At 45.6% G+C, this 22078-nt stretch overlaps 1 long non-coding RNA gene across 2 annotated transcripts in view; it reads right to left on the minus strand.

Moving 5' to 3' along the window:
* Positions 1-148: 148 nt before the first annotated feature.
* Positions 149-22078, minus strand: part of LOC137622078 (uncharacterized) — a 34442-nt gene continuing 12512 nt past the window's right edge. The window contains exons 3-4 of one of the 2 annotated variants that reach the window (XR_011040350.1): positions 11052-11228; positions 149-2221 (exon numbers count right to left, since the gene is read on the minus strand). This is a non-coding gene — a long non-coding RNA (uncharacterized lncRNA). Of the gene's footprint in view, positions 2222-9705; positions 11229-22078 lie in introns of those variants that run through there. The other variant, XR_011040348.1, reaches the window with a different exon arrangement.

The raw sequence follows: 22078 nt of genomic DNA on the forward strand, positions 1-22078 counted from the left end.
CTCGAAATATTTAGGCATTTTCTAAATCAAAATTAATTCTAATACTTTCCTCCAGTGACCACTGGATAGAAACGACTTTTTTAAACTATGGAAGGAAACAGGAAGCCTTAGAAAAAAAAAGAGAGAGACCTAAAGGAATCGAAGCTGTGGAATCTTCATTACATCTCTGAATGAGATCCATATTTCACATATAAAAATACTTTAAACTTACCATGAAGAGAAATAATTAGGAATACATTTTCAAGCGAGATATCCCGTGAAATTTGTAGAAATCCTTAACTCCTTAAAACGCTACCATTTCTAACTCAACAAACCATCAACAATTAAGCAATGATAAAATATCAGCCTTCAGCAAGATCCATAAGAGACTTCAGAAGACTTTTGGTAAAGTACCCAACTAAGGATTCTTTGAGAGAATACCTTTCTGGACAGAACCTTAACATATAATGTTTTTAACAACATAAACTTGATAGTTTAGCAAAGTTTACCACCGTAAGTACAAACCAGTCAACAGAAGGTAAGAATTATGAACTAACCATGAACAGGTTTCACATCAAACAAAACAGGAAAAGTGGAACTGAATTACTGCTGCTGAAAAAAAAAATGCAGCATCTAAGCTGATAACTCGGAAACAGCATATACTGTATATCGTGTTTTACGTCATCAAGGTGCATACATGTTCTCATCAAAGGCAGAGCTTAATGACCAACAAGTATTTACAAAATAGAAAAGCCTAATAGAAAGTAAGGATAGAAACAAAAGCTTAACATAAGCAAAAACAAAGGGTAAAAACCTTGAATTTTTAAGCAGTTTTCCAATCTATCAGCCTTAGGCCAATACCCACAGGTACCACCAAGATCGTGGTATCATAGAAATACAATGAATAAGAGAGATTAGTTCACCAAACTTTCAACTGGGCTCCTCAAAGCACTAGAGGATTCAGAAGACCCAGGCCTACATGGCTGAGCACTATGAAGCGTGAAGTAGGAGATGATGAATGGAGAGGTATTGGTTTAAAAGCTCAAGATAGAGGCGATTGGTGAAATCTAACCGAGGCCCTTTGCATCAATAAACGTATGAGATGATGAAGGGAAATCACTGTATCAAAAATATCCTCACCCAGTAAAATCTCACCTGATTGAGAAACTGATCATCAGTTGAACTTTAGGTCAAGAGAATATATCAAGCAAAGTTGATATCCAATATCTGGACTTGTGGTAATATATCGTTTTAAAAAACATACATTATACAATATAATCTAATTGAATATTTTCCACGTAATTTTCATAAGAAGAAAAAAATGACTAAAAGCTACCACAATGCTTGTTTGTGGAAAACTAGTTACTTAATATAAGCATCAAAAGTTTTAGCTAATATGTTTTCTGACTTATAATAGTACTATGATCATGTGTTTGTGTTACTTCAATTCAAATGCTATATAGAAATTATTGCTATCAATTATCCGTGAGTACAAATTTAAGTAGCATAAAACTCACGTGTGTTTAGAAAAATGGCAAACATACGGGCATTGTGGTCAAACCAAATCAGAATTAAATGGCACACAACTGAAGATTATATAACCTTTTTTCTACAGTCCTGATGAAACAAGGTATTACCAACTACTGTATAGTACAAATATGAAAAAAAATATTATAAGTAAAATTTTAAATTGATGACAATACATTAGTGAGATTTAATAGTGAGGCTTCTAGTAAATTTAGTGCTACACAAGAAAGAAAAAGATTTAACGGTGATTCAGTGATATTTCAAGTTGCGATTAAAGTATTTCTTAATTTTACGCTGTTCTTTGTTACACATTTTAAATAAAAACTGACAGTACTGTTTATGATGGTTAAGACTTAATTAGTATAATGAAAAAAGAAAACTGAATGGCACATACGACAACAGATTTTACGAATTATATAAAGAAAAAATCTTAGTCTTGAAGTTGAATTTTAACAGCTAACTTTAACTGATTAATAGGGCAATATCAAGGTACTTTGACCCTCATTTTAAATAGATCTACATAAGATTTTTGATAATGATTAATTCTCCCCACACTTAAAAAAATGGCTTGTGTTTTCTTCTTGAAGTCTCAGTTCCTAAACTCCACCTGAGCTGAAGTTTTCTTGCGATTAATGGACATCACCAGTATATGTTGATTGATTGATTATATATTATTCAGTCATTTGTTGATATCATTCAAGCGACCAACAGCATCCTGGAAAAAATATTTCATGAATTACTCCTCTTACAATTTAGGACAAATAAGACACTTTGATAGGCAAAGTGAAACATAATAGAATATCATATAAAAACCAATGATGTATGGAGCAGAGACGTGGGCAATAAAGAAGACAGAAGAAAAGAAGCTGGATGTGGCAGAGATGAGAATGTTGAGATGAATATGTGGGGTGACAAGAAGAGATAAGATATGGAATGAGGTAATTATAAGTACCACAGGAGTTAGAGAACTATCAGATAAGATCCAAGAAAGTAGTAGACTGAGGTGGTATGGTCATGTCATGAGAAGAGATGAACAGTATATTGGGAGGAGAGTGATGGAAATGGAGGTACAGGGAACGAGAAGGAGAGGGAGACCAAAGCGAAGGTGGATGGACTGTATCAAGGATGACCTTCGATCAAAGGGATTAACCGGTGATGAAGTGTGGGACAGAGGTAGATGGAGAACGCTGGGCAGAAACATCGACCCCACATAAAAGTGGGAAAAGGTGCAGACAAAGAAGAAGAAGATAAAAACCAATTTTAAGAGAGATAATAGCAAAAAAATTTTTGCTAATCATAGCTATTCTTACATGGAATTCAATAAAAAGAAGCACATGCGCGCTCAAAAGATTTAGTTTATAAAAATGTTTTACCATGTGATGTAAATGAATAATTTATATTTTATCTAAACATGACATATTTGATTCCTGAGCTTGCTAAAAAAAAGTTTTTTTTTAATTGAAAATAGCTTTAACAAATGTAACTTTGGGTATCAATCGGCCCGAAAAAAATTACTTTAATATCATAAGAAACGTTTCAAATAATTGCATGAGTAGCATTTGAAATATTAGAAAACTCAAGACTTCACAATATGGAAGTAATTGACGTATTAATATCAGTTAGTTGTTATATCGCCTATTTTTTCACATTGATTAACATTAACTAGTAAAATGTTCAATTCCCAAAATATATAAGTTATATGAATGTTAAAATGATATTTTAATTATAAAATAAATTTTTGAATATACTTACCCGGTGAATATATAATAGCTGCTGCTCCGGCGGCTCGACAGAAAAACACAAAAACTCGCGAGCGATCGCTATGAAGGTTGCGGGTGTGCCCACCAGCGCCAACTATCGGCCAGATACCGCATATGCATGTAAACAGCACCAATTCTTCTCATCCCGCTGGGTCTCTATCGGGGAGGAAGGGGGGGCCTTTAATTTATATATTCACCGGGTAAGTATATTCGAAAATTTATTTTATAATTAAAATATAATTTTTAAATATTTAACTTAGCCGGTGAATATATAATAGCTGATTCACACCCATGGTGGTGGGTAGAGACCAGAGTTAATTAAGTTTACAGCGTATATGCTTAGAGTTTTTGACAGTTATATCATAACAAAACCCAAATATATATAGGTACCTGGTAAGGAAGTTGACTTAGACGATTACTCTGCCTTGTTAGTCTGTCTTCCTCACGAAGCCCAGCGATCCTCTTAGGATGCTGAAAGACTCCCAGGAGCTGAAGTATCAAGGGCTGCAACCCATACAACAGGACCTCATCAAACCCCTAATCTGGGCGCTCTCAAGAAATGACATTTGACCACCCGCCAAATCAACCAGGATGCGAAAGGCTTCTTAGCCTTCCGTACAACCCAAAAACAAGATTAAAAACATTTCAAGAGACAGATTAAAAGGATATTGGAATTAGGGTAATGTAGTGGTAGAACCCTCACCCACTACTGCAACGAATGGACCCAGTGTGTAGCAGTCCTCGTAAAGAGTCTGGACATCTTTTAAGTAAAATGACGCGAATACCGACTTGCTTCTCCAAAAGGTCACGTCCATAATACTTTGCAGAGATCTATTTTGCTTAAAGGCCACGGAAGTTGCTATAGCTCTTACTTCGTGCGTCTTAACCTTAAGCAAGCATCGGTCTCTTTCATTCAAGTGAGAATGAGCCTCTCGTATTAAAAATCTGATAAAATATGACAAAGCATTCTTTGACATAGGCAATGATGGTTTCTTAACTGAACACCATAATGCCTCAGATCCACCTCGTACGGACTTAGTACGAGCTAAGTAGAACTTAAGAGCTCTAACTGGACACAGCACTCTTTCAAGTTCGTTGCCTACGATCTCTGATAGGCAAGGTATATCAAAGGACTTAGGCCAAGGACGAGAAGGCAGTTCATTTTTGGCCAGGAAACCAAGTTGAAGTGAACATGTGGCTTTTTCTGTAGAAAAGCCGATGTTCTTACTGAAGGCATGAAGTTCACTGACCCTTTTAGCCGAAGCCAAGCACACTAGGAAAAGTGTCTTGAGGGTGAGATCCTTCAGGGAGGCTGAATGTAATGGCTCAAACCTGTCTGACATGAGGAACCTTAGGACCACGTCTAAGTTCCATCCAGGAGTTGCCAAACAACGTTCCTTAGAGGTCTCGAAAGACTTAAAGAGATCTTGGAGATCTTTATTGTTGGAAAGATCTAAGCCTCTATGACGAAAGACCGAAGCCAACATGCTCCTGTAGCCCTTAATCGTGGGAGCTGAGAGGGAGCGAACATTTCTCAGATGTAAAAGAAAATCTGCGATTTGGGCTACAGAGGTACTGGAAGAGGACACAGATGCTGACTTGCACCAGTCTCGAAAGACTTCCCACTTCGACTGGTATACTCTGATGGTAGAAGCTCTCCTAGCTCTCGCAATCGCACTGGCTGCCTCCTTCGAAAAGCCTCGAGCTCTTGAGAGTCTCTCGATAGTCTGAAGGCAGTCAGACGAAGCGTGGGGAGGCTTTGATGAACATTCTTTACGTGGGGCTGACGTAATAGGTCTACCCTTAGAGGAAGACTTCTTGGAATGTCTACCAGCCATTGAAGTACCTCGGTGAACCACTCTCTCGCGGGCCAGAGGGGAGCAACCAACGTCAACCTTGTCCCTTCGTGAGAGGCGAACTTCTGCAGTACCTTGTTGACTATCTTGAATGGTGGGAATGCATATAAGTCCAGATGAGACCAATCCAGTAGAAACACGTCTATGTGGATTGCTTCTGGATCTGGGACTGGTGAGCAATAGATTGGTAACCTCTTGGTCAACGAGGTGGCAAAGAGGTCTATGGTGGGTTGCCCAAGTCGCCCAAAGACTCTTGCACACGTCCTTGTGGAGGGTCCATTCCGTGGGTATCACCTGACCCCTCCGACTGAGACAGTCTGCCAAGACGTTCAAGCCCCCCTGGATAAATCTCGTCAACAGGGAGATGCCTCGATTTCTTGACCAAATGAGAAGGTCCCTTGCGATCTCGTACAGCGTGAGGGAGTGTGTGCCTCCTTGCTTGGAGATGTACGCCAAAGCTGTGGTGTTGTCTGAGTTGACCTCTACCACTTTGTTTCGAAGAAGGCTTTCGAATTTCATCAAGGCCAAGTGGACTGCTAACAGCTCCTTGCCGTTGATGTGCATGCTCTTCTGACTTGAGGTCCACAGACCCGAGCATTCCCGACCGTCCAGGGTCGCACCCCAACCCAAATCCGACGCGTCTGAGAACAACACGTGGTTTGGGTTCTTGACTGCTAGGGATAGTCCCTCTCTCAGACTGATATTGTTGTCCCACCATCTTAGGCATGCCTTTACTGGTTCGGAGACCGGGATTGATACCGTCTCTAACGTCTTGTCCTTGTTCCAGTGAGAGGCTAGATGGAACTGGAGAGGCCGAAGGTGTAGTCTCCCTAGCGAGACAAACTGCTCCAGGGATGAGAGAGTCCCTACGAGACTCATCCAAATCCTGACTGAACAACGTTCTCTCTTCAGCATTAGTTGGACTTTGAGCAGGGCTTGTTCTATTCGGGTGGCAGACGGAAAAGCCCGAAAAACTGGACTGCGAATCTCCATCCCCAAATATAGAATAGTCTGGGATGGGATCAGTTGGGACTTTTCTAGGTTGACCAAAAGTCCCAATTCCTTGGCCAGACCCAACGTCCAATGTAGATCCTGCAGACAGCGATGACTGGACGATGCTCTGAGAAGCCAGTCGTCCAAGTACAGGGAGGCTCGGATTCCCGATAGATGGAGGAATTTTGCCACATTCCTCATGAGCCTCGTAAACACGAGAGGAGCAGGACTGAGGCCAAAGCACAGGGCTCGAAACTGGTATACCACATTCCTGTAAACAAACCTCAGAAACGGTTGGGAATCCGGGTGTATAGGAATGTGGAAGTACGCATCTCGTAGGTCGAGAGAGACCATCCAGTCTCCCTCTCTGACCGCTGCTAAGACGGACTTCGTGGTCTCCATCGTGAATTTTGTTTTTGTAACAAAAACGTTGAGCGCACTGACGTCTAGCACCGGTCTCCAACCTCCTGTATGCTTTGGGACTAGGAAGAGACGGTTGTAAAACCCCGGTGATTGAAGGTCCGAGACTTTCACCCCCGCTCCCTTCTCTAGCAACAGAGACACTTCTTGGTTTAGGGCTTGTCTCTTTGACTCCTCTCGGTACCTGGGAGAGAGGTCTATGGGAGTTGTCACTAGAGGAGGTTTGCGTACAAACGGTATTTTGTACCCCTCTCTGAGCAACAGAACAGACTCTTGGTCTGCACCCCTCTTCTCCCTGGCCTGCCAGAAGCTCTTCAATCTGGCACCTACCGCTGTCTGAGGCTGTGGGCAGTCAGACTCTGCCACGGGAGGACTTGGCTCCTCTCTTCTTACCTCTCTTTCCCTCGGCACGAGAGCTTCCCCTGCTGGGAGCTCTGCCACGAAAGGGCGGGATAAATCTAGATGCCGGAGTCTCGATCCTGGGTCTCACAGTAAAGGATGCAGAAGGAGCCCCTTTGCGAGCAGAGGACGCCATCAGGTCTTGGGTGTCCTTCTGCACAAGCGAAGCAGCTATATACTTAACCAGCTGTTGCGGAAACAAGGACGCTGATAAGGGAGCAAAGAGCAGTTCCGATCTCTGACAGGGAGTAACTCCTGCCGAAAGGAAAGAGCAAAGGGTTTCTCGCTTCTTTAAGACTCCTGACATAAAGGTGGAGGCGAGCTCATTGGAGCCATCGCGGATGGCTTTATCCATACAGGACATGATCAGTAAGGAAACATCTTGGTCGGCAGACGAGATCTTCCTACTTAAAGCTCCTAATGACCAGTCAAGAAAGTTAAACACTTCAAAGGCCCTGTATACGCCTTTAAGCAGATGGTCAAGGTCCGAGGAGGACCAACTAATCTTCGAGCGTCTCATGGCCAGGCGACGGGGAGAGTCTACGAGGCTTGAGAAGTCACCCTGGGCAGAGGCAGGGACTCCCAAGCCGAGAACTTCTCCCGTGTCATACCAGACGCTCGATCTAGAAGCAAGCTTAGAAGGAGGGAAGGCAAAAGCCGTCTTCCCCAAACTCCTCCTGGTATCCAACCAGTCGCCTAAAAGACGTAAAGCCCTCTTGGAAGAGCGAGAAAGCAATAGCTTAGTAAAGGCTGGCTTGGTAGCAGGTAAGCCTAGAGCAAACTCAGACGGTGGCGAACGAGGAGCAACAGCAACAAAGTGATTGGGAAAAAGATCCTTGAAAATCAACATGATCTTCTTAAAGTCCATCGAAGGAGGAACCGCCTTAGGTTCATCTACATCTGAAGGATTATCATCAGGATGAGGATCAGCAACGTCCTCATCTGAAGGAGCTTCGTCCGATAACTGCTGAGTTACAAGCAAAGGGGAGACCTGCCTTGGTGGCAATGCTTGACAAGCAGAGTCCACACGCACCGGTGCATCAGTAGCAGTCCAGGACGCTATGTCATGTAACTGCTTAACAGCCTGACTGTCAACAACAACAGGAGCGGGAGGACGCTCGACGTCAACTCGAGACTGCCTTGACTGCCTAGACTGAGCAGTCAAAACAACTCTTGACTGCGGTGCTTGACGCTCAGCGTCAAAACAAGTCAACTTCGCTGGTTGGCGAACGTCCTGAACGTCAACAAGAGCATTCGGCAGCGGTTGAACGTCCACATGCGGCTGAAAGTCAACACGGGACTGCATCGAGTGAGGCTCTACAAAACGTGACTGACGTGACTTTATAACGCCAACGTCAACAGGACGAGCAAAGGCTCGTTTGGGCGGCTGACGGCCAGGATCTCGATCAGCTAAGCGGCGAGGATCATCGTGAACCTTTTCAGCAGAATAGTCCTCCATAAGAGAGGCAAGCTTATTCTGCATGTCTTGCAGTACAACCCATTTAGGATCAACGGGAATGGGTGCGGTAAGAGACGAGGGTAACGTCTGCGACTGCAAAACATTGCCTAAACCAAGACTCTCGGAGCCTGTGTTATGTTTCTGTTTAGGCGGCGAGCAGTCTTCCGATGACTGCACAGGGTCAGAGCTGTCCCAATGGCTACAACCAGGACGCTGGACCTGTCCTGAAGGGACTGACTTTCGCTTTAAGGGCCTCGAAACCTTGCTCCACGGTTTCTTACGCGAAAAGCCTTCGGATGACGAGGAGAAAACCGTCTCGCTCGTCTTATGGTAGGGGCGGTCTTGATGAGACACGCCTGAAACCATAGAGGGAACGTCTGTTCGCTGATTAAAGCCTCTCGAACCCATAAGTCCTACGACATTACTTCTCCCTGGGGCTTGGGAGCTTGCAAGAGGTCTCGGACTAGGCGAACGACAGGCACGAACAGACGAACCCTCGGTCGCAACACTGATAACACTTTGCGCACTAATCACTTTCCCACGATTTTCCAATGTGGTACTCTGACACTTTAACTCTTTTACGTCCGCCATGAGTTGATTACGGTCTGTAGCTAACGACTCAACTCTCTCGCCCAAAGCATGAATGGCACGTAACATATCCCGCATTGATGGTTCCTGAGTGCTAGTAGAGGGTTCAGGCACAACTACTACAGGGGAAGGATTAGGTTCAGGGGCATGGGAGGAGGAAAATTCTAACGATCTAGAGGAACTTCTCCTCACCCTATCTCTCTCTAGCTTACGAGAATACTTGTCAAACTCAAGCCAATCGAATTCCGAAAGGCCCACGCACTCCTCACACCGATCTCCTAATTGACAGGTTTTACCCCGACAATTAGAACACACAGTATGTGGGTCGAGAGAGGCCTTTGGAAGACGCTTATTGCAATCCCTAGCATTACACTTACGAAATCTAGGAATTGGAGAAGGGTCAGCCATTTTGAAAAAGTCAAAGAAAGTCCAAAAAACAATCCAAAGTCATCAACAATTAAATCTGTCCAAAAAAGAGTTCAAGAGTTTAAGTTGAAGATAAAACACCTGCACTGCGAAAGCTCAAACCAAAATGAAGTACTTCACCAAGTCTGTTGAAAAACTCCAGGTTAACAGCGAGTAATGGTACGTCTTGTCGATCAGACCGACAGAGAAGAATTGGAGCTGTTTACATGCATATGCGGTATCTGGCCGATAGTTGGCGCTGGTGGGCACACCCGCAACCTTCATAGCGATCGCTCGCGAGTTTTTGTGTTTTTCTGTCGAGCCGCCGGAGCAGCAGCTATTATATATTCACCGGCTAAGTTAAATATTTAAAACTTCAATATTCAACAGCTGATTTGTTTATGTAACCTTTATATACATAAAAACTTCAAAAATACTAATCACTTGGAATATTTTCTTCAAGGTAGATCTCATTTAGGCACGTTTCGAATTGTCAAGAAAGACCAAGAATAAATATACGACTTATATAGAACAGTTGTCCATTTTTACTATCAAAACTTTAAAAGAAACGTGTCTACAGCCCGTATATATTTGTCCTACTTATTATATAAAACTGATAGCAGAATTTCTAAAACCTAATAAGCAGTACCTTCATCATAATAATATAACCTTTGGAACAAACCTCCACCACGGCAGCTTATTTCTCGACCCTTTGCTCAACCTTGACTTAACCTTTGACCTTGACATATATTGATTGGCGTGGATTTTCATACGCTCAAATATGAACAAAGTTTGAAGTCTCTGTTATAACGATGTCTAACTTATACCTCATTACGTGAATTGGAAATTTTGCTCTACCATGACCTTGATTATTGACCTTGACCTTACAAAATTTGATCATTTCCAGTTTTTACATAACAGTTAACCCATGCAAGTGTCATTACTCTACGACAAATATCATACAAGTTTAAGAAATATGGCATTTTATGGCCTTAAGGTAGAATGTTTAAAATCTATGACCGATAACAATATACTGTACTATCTAATCTCACGTTATGAATAACGTTTGGGGGTATGGGAAGTGAGATACTTAGGTTACAAATAATCAATATTATCCCTCGCCCCTCTTTTTGCTAAGATTTTATGAATATTATCACTTATTTACTAAAATGTTTTAAATTTCAAAATGATATTACAGTTATTAATTATTCGACAAATATTATACTACAGGTTTAAGAAATATGGCATTCCATTGTCCTAAGATAGAATGTCTAGAATCTATGACCGATAAAAATATACAATCTAATGTTACATTAGCTACTGCATTACAGATGAGACTTTTTTTTATTAATTTACTTTTTGAGAAATATTTATTCATCTAGAATGACCTGATAGTAAACCAATATATTTATGTATAATCATGACAAAATATATGACCATCTCACCAAAAATTTATTTGAGAACAATTTACCTTTCAAGGGAATATCTGCGATACTGGACATTTTCAGAGTATATGCTCAATACTATATTGTACAATGTACATAAGCTACCTTTCACATTTATTAATTACCTACTATGTAACATAACTTCGGTGTCAACTTCTAAAAAAAAAGTTAACAATATTTTTAACTTATCTTTAAACTGATGTCAGTTAAATCTTACAACCTCCATCCCTGTTATCAGCTTTGATATAGATGTGAATAATTTAATCTTGTGCCATCGACATTCCTTTGGCTTCCATCTCCTTCCCATATCAATAGGGCCATCATGTTGCTCACTAGCAAGTCTTTTGTTTACTGGCTTTGACTTCCAGATTTCAAATGTGTAAGTAAATAAACACACCTGAAAAGAAAAGCAAAATATCTTTACTCCAAATGTTCTTCACCTTCAAAGTCATAGCCCGACTCTTGATAATCAATTTGATACAGAGTCCATTTTTAAGATTATATTTTAGAATAAATGGCATATACAACCTCATCTTTAGAAATCAATATAACAGCACAGTGATAGATAAAGTTCATTTTGTTTAATTATCCAAAATTATAGTAGCAGACATGTATATGAGATTCGTGGTTTCATATTAGCCCTATTCTTTTTATCAGTACTATTCATGATAAGGATACTAGTATCGTCATTGCATTGGAAATATAGCATTTGAAGTATTAGGAGGTGAATATAAAATCTCATAATTATATAGATGAATAGATAATTGGAGATATAACCATATTTTAGTAAAGTCTCAAATGCAAATATAAAGGATATCTGCCATGTACACAAAGTTAGTACTGTATCAGTATGATTTATTGATAGTGGCCATGTGGCACATTGCAAGGTTCAGGGAGCCCATTGACAAATGTTTTATGAGGATTAGATACACCAGTTTCCCTATAAATTCTTTGATAAGACGGGTAGCTCGGTACATCGAAGGGAAATGTAAATTAAGATGTTTCTTCCAGTTAAGGGAACATTCTCAGCAAGCATCACTTCCTTCTCTCTCCCAAAAGAAAAACCAGAGAGAGATAGAGAGATCATCCAAGAAGGGAGGAAAAGGTTGGAGCCCTTCATTCAGACCAGCAGTGCTTGTGCTCTGCATCTTACAAGAGTAACGTTTCCCGATGTTTATTCCCACTATGGAACAACTCTCAGAAAATTCTTCGCCCAGTATGAGACCAAGCGCAAGTAGAATGTGTGTGAACACCCATACGAAGTACACAGATCACTCCTAGAGTTGAGTGAATTGATGTTCCTTCTCGCTATGGGATACCTCTCAGTATTTACCCAAGAAGAGAGGTTCTTAGTACTCTACCATGGAAAGAAAAACAGCAAATCCTTCATCCTTCAACGGAGCATAACGATATTTATGGATTGCAAATCTCCTTAGATTATATTGTTGTTTGTCATCAAAGGGACAGACGAGTGAGGGAATAAACATGAATGCTGTCCAACAGGAACAAGAATGTGGGTACCAGCAGGTTTGCACAGAAGACTATTCCATAGCTATTGTCTCACTACCTGGCTCAAGGCTGAACAATAGAATCGGGCACACTATTCTATCTTTTTTCTTTTCTCCTTGTTTTGTTAAAGTTTTTATACTTTATATGAGATATTAATTTTAATGTTACTGTTCTTAAAATATTTAATTTTTCCTTATTTCCTTTCCTCACAGGGCTATTTTCCCTGCTCTTCCAACTAGGGTTGTAGCTTAGCAATTATTAATAATAATAATAATAATAATAATAATAATAATACTGCCGAGACTGAGAGGAGCTTTCCTTTCCACTAGTGGAATAGAGCCTCCAAAAGTAGAAGTATTCCTTTGGTGGCACCAAACCCAGAAGATGGCCCACTTTACCTGATACATGATGGTGGAGAATTTCCTGAGGCATCTCTATATTTCCCATGGTGTCTTGCTCGAAAAGCCTCTCTCTCGGATGAGGTACTGGATAACATCCACTTATAGTGCTAATGATTCTACTGAGTTATTGAAAATCTGCAGGTTGTGGCATGGGAGAAGATCCCTTGGAATCTTTACTGGAGGAAATCAGTACTATTCTTCTGGAGGCCATTTTTCTGATCTACTAGAGTCAACTTTAAGTCTTGGGATGAAAACGCCTTGTTTATCACTGTTCAGAAAAGGCAAAACGACAGAGAAGCATAGATATCTAGCCTGTCCCAGGGATGCTGGATGCGTCTTTGAATGCTGTGGTTGGGTCTGGCGTTGGTGAGCAGTAAACTGGCAATTTTCTGTTGACGTTTGTTGTGAACATGACAGAGCCAGTGGTACTGTGCCATCTTTATCATTATCATCATTACATGCTAAGCTACAACCCTAGTTGGAAAAGTAGGATGCTATAAGCCCAGGGGCTCCAACAGGGAAAATAGCCTAGTGAGGAAAGGAAACAAGGAAAATAAAATATTTTAAGAACATGTTGATATATGCCACTTTGGTTGCATTGTTGTTCATCAATACAACTGAATGACCGACGAGAAAAGACTGTAAATGCTGAAGTGCTGGGAAGCTGTCTTCAATTCCCTATCATTGAGGTGCAAAAATATGTCCTTATGTGACCATTGTCCTGATACCAGATGGTCCAGGAGATGGGGGACCCTCCCTTTCTTTGGCATGTTTATAGAAACATGTAGAGGTAGACACTCTATGGGAGAACCCCGACACAGATTCTCCTTGGAGGTAGACACTCCATGGGAGAACCCTGACACAGATTCTCCTTGGAGGTAGACACTCTATGGGAGAACAGATTCTCCTTCATCTAGCCACCAAAGTAGCTGGAGTTAGGTGCCATACTTGATCAGTACCAGAGCCTGAGGAGAGTCTGTTGTCTGCAACCAATGTTTCTTTAGACACTATTGTAACCATCGTAGATGGAGGCGACAGGGAGGAAAAACAATCTCTAATAATGTCACGTGACCTATTAGTTATTGTCATTGTTTTGCCAATACCTTTGTCTGGTGAAGGAAAGGATAAGCTGCTTTCCTGAATCGGGGGGTTACTCTATCCTGGGATGAATGAACTTTCTCTGTTAATGTCTCTATGCCCATGCTCTGGTGTATGGTTCTTTGCTTTGGCGAAAGCTTGGACTTTTCTAGATTTGTCACAAACCTTACATCGTAGCTAGCTACCCCTCCCCCCTCACACACCGGTGAACTGATTCACTTCGCTTAGAGGTAGGACTTCACGGGGGACAGGGCTGGCGGGCAAGTATGTGTAAATAGCTAAGGTTTGTATGGTTAGGAAAAATACAAATTATCTTCGAATTTGTCATTTGTTCCGTAACCGAAATACAAACCACGCTATTTACATGGGGTGACTCAACCCTTAGGTAGGGTAGTAAGTTCCAGCCTTACTGGCTTTGGCTTTGCCCGGGGACTCAGGATCCGAGTGTGTAGCACTCGAGATAAGGAGTCCCTGCACCTCGCAAGTTCCTCGCTCCGCAAGGAACGTGCGGCCTACATAAGCTAGTGTGTGAAGGAAAGAAGTGTCACTCGTCCTAGGAAGTTGACCTGAAGTCCTTTAGATGGAAATCTAGGCTAAGATGTTCCCAATACCCCCTCGTCAGGGTATGGGGGACGCGACAGTATTATATTAATACTCGGAACACAAGGAAGCATGGTTTACCTGAAGTGGTTTGAGGTTAGCTGTGCAGAGAACCCAGGATGCTGCTTTCCCCAAGAGAGGGGAGGATAAAGAAAAGAGTAAGGGCCAGACATACTTTTTCATTCATGCAGACTAAAATCGGGTAACAATGCCCTCAACCTTCTGCTACTTGTCCATTAAGGAGCCTGAGGTTAGACCAGCTGTTGTGCAGCCACCACAGGGCCGATAGAGAACGTATTGAGCCTCCTGTGGGTCACGTCCTGCAGGTAGTGGGCTGTGAAGGTCGTTTGACGCTTCCAGACCCCAGCTTGTAGAACCTGCGTCACTGAGAAATTTCTCTTGAATGCCAGGGACGTAGCGATGCCTCTGACATCGTGTGCTCTCGGGCAACGTGACGGAGGAGGGTCTGGATTCAGGGAATGGTGGATGACCCTGCGAATCCAAGCTGAGATGGTGTTCTTAGTGACTCTCCTCTTCGTCCTCCCTGAGCTCACAAACAGGGCTTACACTCTAGGACGAACTGCAGCTGTTCTCTTAAGATAGAGCCTCAAACTCCTTACTGGGCACAGTAGGAGATGGTCTGCGTCATCTGTTACAGAACGGAGACTCAAAATTCTGAGTCTTAGCAACAAACTCAGGGACGAACCCGAACGTTACCTCCCCCATCCCCTTGAATGGGCGACGTCGTACGAGAGACCATGAAGTTCACTGACTCGCTTGATCGAGGCCAACGCGAGCAGGAACACCGTCTTCCAAGTCAGGTGACGATCAGAAGCCTGGCGTAATGGTTCGAACGGAGGTCTCTTAAGAGACCTGAGGACACGAACCACGTTCCATGGAGGAGGTCTCACTTCCGACTGAGGCCAAGTAAGCTCGTAGCTTCGTATGAGTAGGGAAAGTTCCAGCAAGGAGGAAATGTCCATTCCTTTCAGCCTGAAGGCCAGGCTTAAGGCTGAGCGATAGCCTTTCACCGCCGAGACCGAAAGGCGCATTTCTTCCCGCATATACACAAGAAACTCCGCTATTGCTGGAATAGTGGCATCGGGGGGAGAGATACCCCTTCCACGACACCAACCACAGAAGACTCTCCACTTCGCCTGGTAGACCCCTGCAGATGACTTTCGCAGGTGTCGAGACATCCTCTTCGTAACTTGTTGCGAAAAGCCTCTCTCTGTGAGGAGATGCTGGATAGTCTCCAGGCGTGAAGCCGAAGCGATGCTACGGCTTTGTGGAAGATGTTGCAGTGTGGTTGCTTCAGTAGCTCGTGTCGTGGAGGAAGCTCTCTCGGGAGTTCCGTCAGGAGCTGCAGAAGGTCCGGGAACCACTCTGCATGATGCCATAGCGGAGCTATTAAGGTCATTGACAGGTTGACCGATAGTCTGGTCTTGTTGAGTACCCTTCTCATCAGACAGAACGGTGAGAGGGCGTAGACATCAATGTTGTCCCACTGTTGTTGGAAGGCCTATTGCCAGAGTGCCTTGGGGTCCGGGACTGGGGAACAGTACAGCGGAAGCTTGAAGTTCAAGGCTGTCGTGAACAGGTCCACCGTCCGGGAACCCCACAAAGTCAGGACTTTGCTGGTTACTAGAGGATCCAAAGACCACTCGGTACTCACTATCTGCGATGCTCTGCTCAGACTGTCGGCGAGCACATTCCTCTTGCCTGGAATGAAGCGAGCCGATAGTGGAATCGAGTGGACTTTGGTCCATCTCAGTACCTCTACTGCAAGATGGGATAGCTGTTGTGAAAAGGTACCTCCGTGGTGTTGTCGCTCATCACCACCACGGAGTGACCCGCCAGGATCCGTTGGAACTGTTGAAGTGCCAGATATACGCCCTTCATTTCTAGCAGATTTATGTGGAGGCACTTTTCTGATTCTGATCATAGGCCTGAGATCCTGTGGTTCAGAACGTGGGCCCCCACCCTTCTTTTGAAGCGTCCGAGAACAGCATCAAATCCGTGGGGAGGACGAGAAGATCCACTCCCTTTCGAAGGTTTTCGTCCGTCACCCACCACTGAAGGTCCGTCCGTTCCGTAGGACCCATTGGGACCAGGAAGTCCGGGGAATCGTGGCCTTGATTCCACCGGGACTTGAGCCGCCATTGCAGGGATCTCATCCTGAGGCGGCCGTTTGGAACCAGACGGGCTAGGGAGGAAAGGTGACCTAGGAGACGTAACCATGATTGGGCTGGAAGCTCTTCTCATCTGAGGAAAGGATCTGCGACCCTCCTCAGCCTTGCTATCCTGTCGTCTGATGGAAAGGCTTTGTGGAGATCGGTGTCCAATATCATGCCTAGATATACCAGTCGTTGAGATGGAAGAAGAGAAGATTTCTCGAGATTTACCATGATCCCTAGATCTTGGCAAAGCCCCAGAAGCTTGTCTTGGTGTCGAAGAAGGGTCGACTCCGAGTCTGCCAGGATCAGCCAGTCGTCCAGATAATGGAGGAGACGGATGCCGATCCTGTGTGCCCATGAAGATATCAGGGTGAACACTCTGGTGTAAACGTGCGGTGCTGTGGAGAGACCGAAACACAGCACCTTGAACTGGTAGATCTTGTTGTCTAAGCTGAATCTCAAGTACTTCCTTGAAGACGGATGGATTGGGATCTGGAAGTACACGTCCTTCAGATCCAGTGTACACATGAAGTCTTGCGGTCTCACTGCAAGTCTGACCGTGTCTGCTGTCTCCATGCTGAACGGAGTTTGTTTGACAAACTTGTTCAGGGCTGAGAGGTTGATGACGGGTCTCCAGCCTCCAGACGCCTTCTTTATAAGAAAGAGTCGACTGAAGAAGCCTGGGGAGCCGTCGATGACCTCCTGGAGAGCATCCTTCTTGAGCATGGTCTCGACTTCTGCCGGAAGGGCTAGCCCCTTTACCGATCCCATGGCATAGGAGCTCAATGACACTGGATTCGCTGTCAGGAGAGGAAGAGATATCGTGAACGGGACGCGATATCCCTGACTGATCACGGAGATCGTCCAGGAATCGGCCCCAAGTTGCTGCCACCTGAACGCGCAACTTTGTAGGCATCCCCCCACTGGTGGACATGCAGGGGGATTGCCAATCCTAGCATTTGCGGCCTCAGCCGCTCCCTCTAGGATTCTTACCTCCCCTGGAGGACTTTCCACCCTTCTTGCCTTTGACAGGGAAGGGCTGCTGTTTGGACACCTTCGTCTTTGCTGCCGGTGCCGGTTTCGTCAACTTGGACTGGCGAGGTTGATGGGGTGCTGGAGGTTTGTAGGGCTTAGATGTAAAAGCCCTTTGGAGGAGAGAATTGTGGTTCGATTTCCTCCACCTCTCAGCTGCCTGTTCCACATCCTTGGGCTCAAACAGGCTCTTTCCTAGGATGGAAGTGTGTCTGAGCTTGCAGACATCCATGGCTGGGACCTTCGCATGGAACCTCTCGGTCACCGCATCACGTTGTTTCAAGATCGAGTTTGCCCACAAGTTTGAAACTTGGTGGGCCAGAAACTCGATGGTACGTGTGCCCGAGAAGAGGAAGGTCTCAAGGGCCTTCCTGGTGCTTTCCTGGAAAGATCCTTGGAAAGATCCTCGGAATGCAACAGGATGCCCAAAGACCCTAGCCAGACATCCAGCCACGAAGTGGCCTGCATGGCACACACTGCGACCTTCTCCTGACTCAGGATCTCCGTCGCCGAGAATGTCACCTGCCGGTTGGAGTGTCTCTCAAGAGAGACTCCCCTGGTAAGCTCTTCCACGGAGTGGTGAAGAGGAAGAGCTAAACAAGGCTCCTCCATGATCTCGAAGTACCTCCTCTGTTGGACACGAGGAGGTGGGAGGAGCTTGTTATCAGCAGAGGAACGGCTGGAGGAGGCGAGTTCCGCAAGCTGGCCCTCAACCTTATCTCTGGCACTCTTCACCCCTTGGGACCAAGGCAGAGCCGCGCTGGCCTTAGAGGGTTTTTGAGTGCCATAGACTCTGTCCAGGACCATGTCCTTGCCTTCACGAGGGGCGGTCTCGGGGTCCTTGAACTTGTTGAGATGCCTCATCAAAGTCAGGACCTGCCAGAAGGCGTGCTCTGAATCATGCTGCTCTCCTCCTGGTGAATTGACAGCAAAGTTTCCTGTCCCCAACTGCTCTACTTGGGGGGACACGTGGACGTTCTCCTGGGGTCTCGCTGGCTCTGGTCGAATCCTTGAAGAAGACTTTGGGACGGTCTTCGAGTCCTTCGGTTCCCTTCTAGGAGGGATGCAGGACTCCAGCAAAGAAGCCTAAGGACTCTTCTCCGCCCCAGTACGCGACGATTCTCCTACTCGTGGTGGGGTCTCTCCCATTGGTGCAGTGGGAGAAGGTCTCACCTCGGTAGATTCTCCTGAGGACAGAAAAGCTTCATCCACAGGAGAAGAAGAGAATGTCTGAGGGGGGGAAGGAGCCTTCCTTACGGGCTTCTTGGGGGCCAGTTTGGGGGGGGGGATCGTGAAGATGATGACCTGGTTGTGGGCGCTACTGGAGACTCGTTCGGCTGCTCGCGCTGCGAAAGCCGTCGAGAATCGCGCTTGGGGTCGCGCGATGGACAAATCGCAGGTTCGTGCGAGAGCACGGAGATGGAGGCGCGGGCGAGGGGGCGCGTGGGCGCACGGGCGAAGGGGCGCGTGAGCGCGCGGGCATAAGGGCGAGCATTGGCGCGTTGGCGAGCGATGGCACACAGGCGAGCGATGGCGCTTAGGCGAGCGTCGACACGTTGGCGAGCGATGGCGCACAGGCGAGCGATGGCGAGTAGGGCAATCGTGCTCAGGAGAGATAGCGCGTGGGTGCGTAGGAGACCTTCGGCGAGCAGGATCGTGTGCGCGCGGGCGCACTGAAGACATGCTTGCGTGCAGGCGACAGATCGCGCGGGCGCGCAGGAGATGGCTGGCGCACTGACACGCGGTGTGGAGAAGCGGCTGGGGCGCAGGGCCAGCAGGAGTAGAGGAGCGTATTGGGGGCTGCTCGTGGGCGCATGCAGGAGACTTTCCGTGAGCGCGTGGCCGTGTAGCGTCTCGTCCAGCTCTGGAAGGGCGCGAAGGCGAGTACGCACGATGGCGCGCAGGCGAGGGCTGAAGCGTGGGTGAGCTCCGAGGGCGCGCAGGTGATTGCGGGCGAGAAGAAGGAAGAATATTCTTGCCTGTGCCCAGATCCGGGGATCATGGGCGCGCGGGCGAACGAGGGCGCGCAGGAGAAGATCGCTGGCGAGCTGGAGATCGTGGGCGCGCAGGAGATCGTGGGTGTGCCTGGCGCGTGACAGGAACAGGGCGCGCAGATGTGCGATGGCGAGTAGAAGATCGCTGGTGCACAGGAGAACGCTGGCGCGCAGGCGTGCGCTTGCGAGCAGGAGAGCGCTGGCGAACAGGAGCATGGTGACGAGCAGGAGAGCGCTGACGAGATGACTCTGCCTCTGCTGCAGGAGATCGCTGGCACGCAGGAAGGTCCTCACCAACAGCAGGAGAGCGCAGGAGAACGTGGGCGCGCAGGTGAAACCTGGCGCTGAAGAGACTTGCTCACATTGTGAGACAAGTCCTTCTGCCCCGAAGGGACCGGAGGCCGTTGGAAAACGGGGTGCATGGGCGCCAACAGCGCGTCAGCTTCCAGGAACGGAGCAGGCAGGTCCACAGGCCTGGCAAGCGTTGGAGATCGCGAACGATCTGCAGAGAAGTCCAGAGATGCAGCTGCAACGGTCAACTCACGTCGAGGAGGAACCTCTGCGGGGGACGTCGAGGGTGAAGAACCGAAGAGGCGCTCCTAATTCCCTTGTAGGGAGAAGGAAGGCCTCTACGGCGGAGAGGAGGGCGAGCCTTGCGGCGAAGACTACCTCTAGGAGCAGGCACACCAACGTCGGTCCTCCGAAGAGGAGTCTCTGTCAGTGAGTAAACCCTCGTTAAAAATCTAATGGCTCGTCTTTTCAGCTACGCCGAAAGTAATACCCCATGTAAATAGCGTGGTTTGTATTTCGGTTACGGAACAAAGAGGGTCTTGCCTACCTTTTCCTCTTCAACTCTGGTTCTGTCCCTTTCACCGATGAAACGGGTGACCAGAATTAGTAGGCTACGGAGGCAGGGACAACAGTTCTGAAGTCGTTCTTATTTTATTATATTGAGAAAACTAGAGCTCAATCGTGTATAAGGCTGAGAGCTAGTAACAGGCATGTGAGCACTTGTATCGCTTACCAGTAAGTGCTGAGTACAGTAATCCCTCGCCATATTGCGGTTCACCTATTGCTTCCATAGTACATGGCAGATTTATAAATATATTACAAGTATATCTATATTGCAGTCTTCTCTTTATATCATGGTGTCTGAAGGCAGATAAGTTTTATATTTGCAGATAATTTTATATTTTACATATAATAAATTTTTGTTGAAAATAGTAATTTTTTTTTTTGTCAAAAAAATTATAATAATACCGTATTACTTGGGTAACTTGCGATCTTCCATATTATGGGACCTTCGGACTTTCACACACAAAATGACAAATTCATAGATAATTAATTTGTATTTTTCCTAACCATACAAACCTTAGCTATTTAATTAGGGTATTACTTTCGGCGTAGCTGAAATGCAGAGCCATTAGATTTTTAACGAGGGTTTACTACCCCATCGCTAGTTAGCGAGGGGGTAGGGGAGGGGTAGCTAGCTACCACCACCCCCACACACACACACACACACCGGTGAGTAGCTCACTTTGCTTAGAGGTAGGACTTCAAGGGGGACAGGGCTGGTGGGCAAGTTTGATTAAATAGCTAAGGTTTGCATGGTTAGGAAAAATACAAATTATCTTCAAATTTGTCATTTGTTCCGTAACCGAAATACAAACCACGCTATTTAATTAGGGTGACTTAACCCTTAGGTAGAGTGGTAAGTCCCAGCCGTACTGGCTTTGGCTTCTGCCCGAGGACTCAGTATCTGAGTGTGTTAGAACTAAAGATAAGGAGTCCCTGCACCTCGCAAGTGCCTTGCTCTGCAAGGACCGCGGCCTACGTAAGCTAGTGTGTGAAGAAGTGAAGTGTGACTCGTCCTAGGAAGTTGACCTGGAGTCCTTTAGATGGAAATCTAGGTTAGGACGATCCCCATACCACCTCGTAAGGGTATGGGGACGTGACAGTATTAACTTAATACTAGGAACACAAGGAAACATGGTTTACCTGCAGTGGTTTGAGGTCAGCTGTGCAGAGAACCCAGGATGCTGCTTTCCCCAAGAGAGGGGAGAATGAAGAAAAGAATAAGGGCCAGGCATACCTTTTCATTCATGCAGACTAAAACCGGGTAACAATGCCCTCAACCTTCTGCTACTTGTCCATTAAGGAGCCTGAGGTTTAAACCAGCTGTTGTGCAGCCACCACAGGGCCGATAGAGAACATATCGAGCCTCCTGTGGGTCACGTCTTGCAGGTAGTGGGCTGTGAAGGTCGTTTGACGCTTCCAAACCCCTGCTTGTAGAACCTGCGTCACAGAGTAATTTCTCTTGAATGCCAGGGACGTAGCAATACCCCTGACATCATGTGCCCTAGGGCGACGTGACGGAGGAGGGTCTGGATTCAGGGAATGGTAGATAACCCTGCGAATCAAAGCTAAGATTGTAAT

Source organism: Palaemon carinicauda, chromosome 28 (genome assembly GCF_036898095.1).
Source record: "Palaemon carinicauda isolate YSFRI2023 chromosome 28, ASM3689809v2, whole genome shotgun sequence".
NCBI classification, from domain to species: Eukaryota; Metazoa; Arthropoda; class Malacostraca; order Decapoda; family Palaemonidae; genus Palaemon; species Palaemon carinicauda.